We start from the raw sequence: 6649 nt of genomic DNA, 5'->3' as shown, positions 1-6649 counted from the left end.
GTTCTGATGAAAAGCGACTGGTTTGGGCCCAATAACACTGAAATTGACAGAAACACATGAAAATGCATGTACGGCGTGCGCCGTGACCCTACCAGCGCAGCCGAGCCTTTTGGGTGAGTCTGCATCGGTTCTGATGAAAAGCCACTAGTTTGGGCCCAATAACACTGAAATGGACAGAAAAACATGAAAATACATGTACGGCGTGCGCCGTGACCCTGCCAGCGCAGCCGAGCCTTTTGGGTGAGTCTGCATCGGTTCTGATGAAAAGCCACTAGTTTGGGCCCAATAACACTGAAATTGACAGAAACACATGAAAATGCATGTACGGCGTGCGCCGTGACCCTGCCAGCGCAGCCGAGCGTTTTGGGTGAGTCTGCATCGGTTCTGATGAAAAGCGACTGGTTTTGGCCCAATAACACTGAAATTGACAGAAACACATGAAAATGCATGTACGGCGTGCGCCGTGACCCTACCAGCGCAGCCGAGCCTTTGGGGTGAGACTGCATCGGTTCTGATGAAAAGCCACTAGTTTGGGCCCAATAACACTGAAATGGACAGAAACACATGAAAATACATGTACGGCGTGCGCCGTGACCCTGCCAGTGCAGCCGAGCATTTTGGGTGAGTCTGCATCGGTTCTGATGAAAAGCCACTAGTTTGGGCCCAATAACACTGAAATTGACAGAAACACATGAAAATGCATGTACGGCGTGCGCCGTGACCCTGCCAGCGCAGCCGAGCCTTTTGGGTGAGTCTGCATCGGTTCTGATGAAAAGCTACTAGTTTGGGCCCAAAAATACTGAAATTGACAGAAACACATGAAAATGCATGTACGGCGTGCGCCGTGACCCTGCCAGCGCAGCCGAGCCTTTTGGGTGAGTCTGCATCGGTTCTGATGAAAAGCCACTAGTTTGGGCCCAATAACACTGAAATTGACAGAAACACATGAAAATGCATGTACGGCGTGCGCCGTGACCCTGCCAGCGCAGCCGAGCATTTTGGGTGACTCTGCATCGGTTCTGATGAAAAGCCACTAGTTTGGGCCCAATAACACTGAAATGGACAGAAACACATGAAAATACATGTACGGCGTGCGCCGTGACCCTGCCAGCGCAACCGAGCCTTTTGGGTGAGTCTGCATCGGTTCTGATGAAAAGCCACTAGTTTGGGCCCAATAACACTGAAATTGACAGAAACACATGAAAATGCATGTACGGCGTGCGCCGTGACCCTGCCAGCGCAGCCGAGCCTTTTGGGTGAGTCTGCATCGGTTCTGATGAAAAGCCACTAGTTTGGGCCCAATAACACTGAAATAGACAGAAACACATGAAAATACATGTACGGTGTGCGCCGTGACCCTGCCAGCGCAGCCGAGCCTTTTGGGTGAGTCTGCATCGGTTCTGATGAAAAGCCACTAGTTTGGGCCCAATAACACTGAAATTGACAGAAACACATGAAAGTGTTTGTACGGCGTGCGCCGTGACAATGCCAGCGCAGCCGAGCCTTTAGGGTGAGTCTGTATCGGTTCTGATGAAAAGCCACTAGTTTGGGCCCAATAACACTGAAATTGACAGAAACACATGAAAGTGTATGTACGGCGTGCGCCGTGACCCTGCCAGCACAGCCGAGCCTTTTGGGTGAGTCTGCATCGGTTCTGATGAAAAGCCACTAGTTTGGGCCCAAAAATACTGAAATTGACAGAAACACATGAAAATGCATGTACGGCGTGCGCCGTGACCCTGCGCAGCCGAGCCTTTGGGGTGAGTCTGCATTGGTTCTGATGAAAAGCCACTAGTTTGGGCCCAATAACAATGAAATTGACAGAAACACATGAAAATGCATGTACGGCGTGCGCCGTGACCCTGCCAGCGCAGCCGAGCCTTTTGGGTGAGTCTGCATCGGTTCTGATGAAAAGCTACTAGTTTGGGCCCAAAAATACTGAAATTGACAGAAACACATGAAAATGCATGTACGGCGTGCGCCGTGACCCTGCCAGCGCAGCCGAGCCTTTTGGGTGAGTCTGCATCGGTTCTGATGAAAAGCCACTAGTTTGGGCCCAATAACACTGAAATTGACAGAAACACATGAAAATGCATGTACGGCGTGCGCCGTGACCCTGCCAGCGCAGCCGAGCCTTTTGGGTGAGTCTGCATCGGTTCTGATGAAAAGCCACTAGTTTGGGCCCAATAACACTGAAATAGACAGAAACACATGAAAATACATGTACGGTGTGCGCCGTGACCCTGCCAGCGCAGCCGAGCCTTTTGGGTGAGTCTGCATCGGTTCTGATGAAAAGCCACTAGTTTGGGCCCAATAACACTGAAATTGACAGAAACACATGAAAGTGTATGTACGGCGTGCGCCGTGACAATGCCAGCGCAGCCGAGCCTTTAGGGTGAGTCTGTATCGGTTCTGATGAAAAGCCACTAGTTTGGGCCCAATAACACTGAAATTGACAGAAACACATGAAAGTGTATGTACGGCGTGCGCCGTGACCCTGCCAGCACAGCCGAGCCTTTTGGGTGAGTCTGCATCGGTTCTGATGAAAAGCTACTAGTTTGGGCCCAAAAATACTGAAATTGACAGAAACACATGAAAATGCATGTACGGCGTGCGCCGTGACCCTGCCAGCGCAGCCGAGCCTTTTGGGTGAGTCTGCATCGGTTCTGATGAAAAGCCACTAGTTTGGGCCCAATAACACTGAAATTGACAGAAACACATGAAAGTGTATGTACGGCGTGCGCCGTGACCCTGCCAGCACAGCCGAGCCTTTTGGGTGAGTCTGCATCGGTTCTGATGAAAAGCCACTAGTTTGGGCCCAAAAATACTGAAATTGACAGAAACACATGAAAATGCATGTACGGCGTGCGCCGTGACCCTGCGCAGCCGAGCCTTTGGGGTGAGTCTGCATTGGTTCTGATGAAAAGCCACTAGTTTGGGCCCAATAACAATGAAATTGACAGAAACACATGAAAATGCATGTACGGTGTGCGCTGTGACCTTGCCAGCGCAGCCGAGCCTTTTGGGTGAGTCTGCATCGGTTCTGATGAAAAGCGACTGGTTTGGGCCCAATAACACTGAAATTGACAGAAACACATGAAAATGCATGTACGGCGTGCGCCGTGACCCTGCGCAGCCGAGCCTTTGGGGTGAGTCTGCATTGGTTCTGATGAAAAGCCACTAGTTTGGGCCCAATAACAATGAAATTGACAGAAACACATGAAAATGCATGTACGGCGTGCGCCGTGACCCTGCCAGCGCAGCCGAGCCTTTTGGGTGAGTCTGCATCGGTTCTGATGAAAAGCTACTAGTTTGGGCCCAAAAATACTGAAATTGACAGAAACACATGAAAATGCATGTACGGGGTGCGCCGTGACCCTGCCAGCGCAGCCGAGCCTTTTGGGTGAGTCTGCATCGGTTCTGATGAAAAGCCACTAGTTTGGGCCCAATAACACTGAAATTGACAGAAACACATGAAAATGCATGTACGGCGTGCGCCGTGACCCTGCCAGCGCAGCCGAGCCTTTTGGGTGAGTCTGCATCGGTTCTGATGAAAAGCCACTAGTTTGGGCCCAATAACACTGAAATAGACAGAAACACATGAAAATACATGTACGGTGTGCGCCGTGACCCTGCCAGCGCAGCCGAGCCTTTTGGGTGAGTCTGCATCGGTTCTGATGAAAAGCCACTAGTTTGGGCCCAATAACACTGAAATTGACAGAAACACATGAAAGTGTATGTACGGCGTGCGCCGTGACAATGCCAGCGCAGCCGAGCCTTTAGGGTGAGTCTGTATCGGTTCTGATGAAAAGCCACTAGTTTGGGCCCAATAACACTGAAATTGACAGAAACACATGAAAGTGTATGTACGGCGTGCGCCGTGACCCTGCCAGCACAGCCGAGCCTTTAGGGTGAGTCTGCATCGGTTCTGATGAAAAGCCACTAGTTTGGGCCCAATAACACTGAAATTGACAGAAACACATGAAAGTGTATGTACGGCGTGCGCCGTGACCCTGCCAGCACAGCCGAGCCTTTTGGGTGAGTCTGCATCGGTTCTGATGAAAAGCCACTAGTTTGGGCCCAAAAATACTGAAATTGACAGAAACACATGAAAATGCATGTACGGCGTGCGCCGTGACCCTGCCAGCGCAGCCGAGCCTTTTGGGTGAGTCTGCATCGGTTCTGATGAAAAGCCACTAGTTTGGGCCCAATAACACTGAAATTGACAGAAACACATGAAAATGCATGTACGGCGTGCGCCGTGACCCTGCCAGCGCAGCCGAGCCTTTTGGGTGAGTCTGCATCGGTTCTGATGAAAAGCCACTAGTTTGGGCCCAATAACACTGAAATTGACAGAAACACATGAAAATACATGTACGGTGTGCGCCGTGACCCTGCCAGCGCAGCCGAGCCTTTTGGGTGAGTCTGCATCGGTTCTGATGAAAAGCGACTGGTTTGGGCCCAATAACACTGAAATTGACAGAAACACATGAAAATGCATGTACGGCGTGCGCCGTGACCCTGCGCAGCCGAGCCTTTGGGGTGAGTCTGCATTGGTTCTGATGAAAAGCCACTAGTTTGGGCCCAATAACAATGAAATTGACAGAAACACATGAAAATGCATGTACGGTGTGCGCTGTGACCTTGCCAGCGCAGCCGAGCCTTTAGGGTGAGTCTGCATCGGTTCTGATGAAAAGCCACTAGTTTGGGCCCAATAACACTGAAATTGACAGAAACACATGAAAGTGTATGTACGGCGTGCGCCGTGACAATGCCAGCGCAGCCGAGCCTTTAGGGTGAGTCTGCATCGGTTCTGATGAAAAGCCACTAGTTTGGGCCCAATAACACTGAAATTGACAGAAACACATGAAAGTGTATGTACGGCGTGCGCCGTGACCCTGCCAGCACAGCCGAGCCTTTTGGGTGAGTCTGCATCGGTTCTGATGAAAAGCGACTGGTTTGGGCCCAATAACACTGAAATTGACAGAAACACATGAAAATGCATGTACGGCGTGCGCCGTGACCCTACCAGCGCAGCCGAGCCTTTGGGGTGAGTCTGCATCGGTTCTGATGAAAAGCCACTAGTTTGGGCCCAATAACACTGAAATGGACAGAAACACATGAAAATACATGTACGGCGTGCGCCGTGACCCTGCCAGTGCAGCCGAGCCTTTTGGGTGAGTCTGCATCGGTTCTGATGAAAAGCCACTAGTTTGGGCCCAATAACACTGAAATTGACAGAAACACATGAAAGTGTATGTACGGCGTGCGCCGTGACAATGCCAGCGCAGCCGAGCCTTTAGGGTGAGTCTGTATCGGTTCTGATGAAAAGCCACTAGTTTGGGCCCAATAACACTGAAATTGACAGAAACACATGAAAGTGTATGTACGGCGTGCGCCGTGACCCTGCCAGCACAGCCGAGCCTTTTGGGTGAGTCTGCATCGGTTCTGATGAAAAGCCACTAGTTTGGGCCCAAAAATACTGAAATTGACAGAAACACATGAAAATGCATGTACGGCGTGCGCCGTGACCCTGCCAGCGCAGCCGAGCCTTTTGGGTGAGTCTGCATCGGTTCTGATGAAAAGCCACTAGTTTGGGCCCAATAACACTGAAATTGACAGAAACACATGAAAATACATGTACGGTGTGCGCCGTGACCCTGCCAGCGCAGCCGAGCCTTTTGGGTGAGTCTGCATCGGTTCTGATGAAAAGCGACTGGTTTGGGCCCAATAACACTGAAATTGACAGAAACACATGAAAATGCATGTACGGCGTGCGCCGTGACCCTGCGCAGCCGAGCCTTTGGGGTGAGTCTGCATTGGTTCTGATGAAAAGCCACTAGTTTGGGCCCAATAACAATGAAATTGACAGAAACACATGAAAATGCATGTACGGTGTGCGCTGTGACCTTGCCAGCGCAGCCGAGCCTTTAGGGTGAGTCTGCATCGGTTCTGATGAAAAGCCACTAGTTTGGGCCCAATAACACTGAAATTGACAGAAACACATGAAAGTGTATGTACGGCGTGCGCCGTGACAATGCCAGCGCAGCCGAGCCTTTAGGGTGAGTCTGCATCGGTTCTGATGAAAAGCTACTAGTTTGGGCCCAAAAATACTGAAATTGACAGAAACACATGAAAATGCATGTACGGCGTGCGCCGTGACCCTGCCAGCGCAGCCGAGCCTTTTGGGTGAGTCTGCATCGGTTCTGATGAAAAGCGACTGGTTTGGGCCCAATAACACTGAAATTGACAGAAACACATGAAAATGCATGTACGGCGTGCGCCGTGACCCTACCAGCGCAGCCGAGCCTTTTGGGTGAGTCTGCATCGGTTCTGATGAAAAGCCACTAGTTTGGGCCCAATAACACTGAAATGGACAGAAAAACATGAAAATACATGTACGGCGTGCGCCGTGACCCTGCCAGCGCAGCCGAGCCTTTTGGGTGAGTCTGCATCGGTTCTGATGAAAAGCCACTAGTTTGGGCCCAATAACACTGAAATTGACAGAAACACATGAAAATGCATGTACGGCGTGCGCCGTGACCCTGCCAGCGCAGCCGAGCGTTTTGGGTGAGTCTGCATCGGTTCTGATGAAAAGCGACTGGTTTGGGCCCAATAACACTGAAATTGACAGAAACACATGAAAATG

The sequence above is a fragment of the Thunnus thynnus genome, chromosome 15, assembly GCF_963924715.1.
Source record: "Thunnus thynnus chromosome 15, fThuThy2.1, whole genome shotgun sequence".
Lineage (NCBI taxonomy): Eukaryota > Metazoa > Chordata > Actinopteri > Scombriformes > Scombridae > Thunnus > Thunnus thynnus.
Note: the sequence above shows the minus strand (reverse complement) of the source record.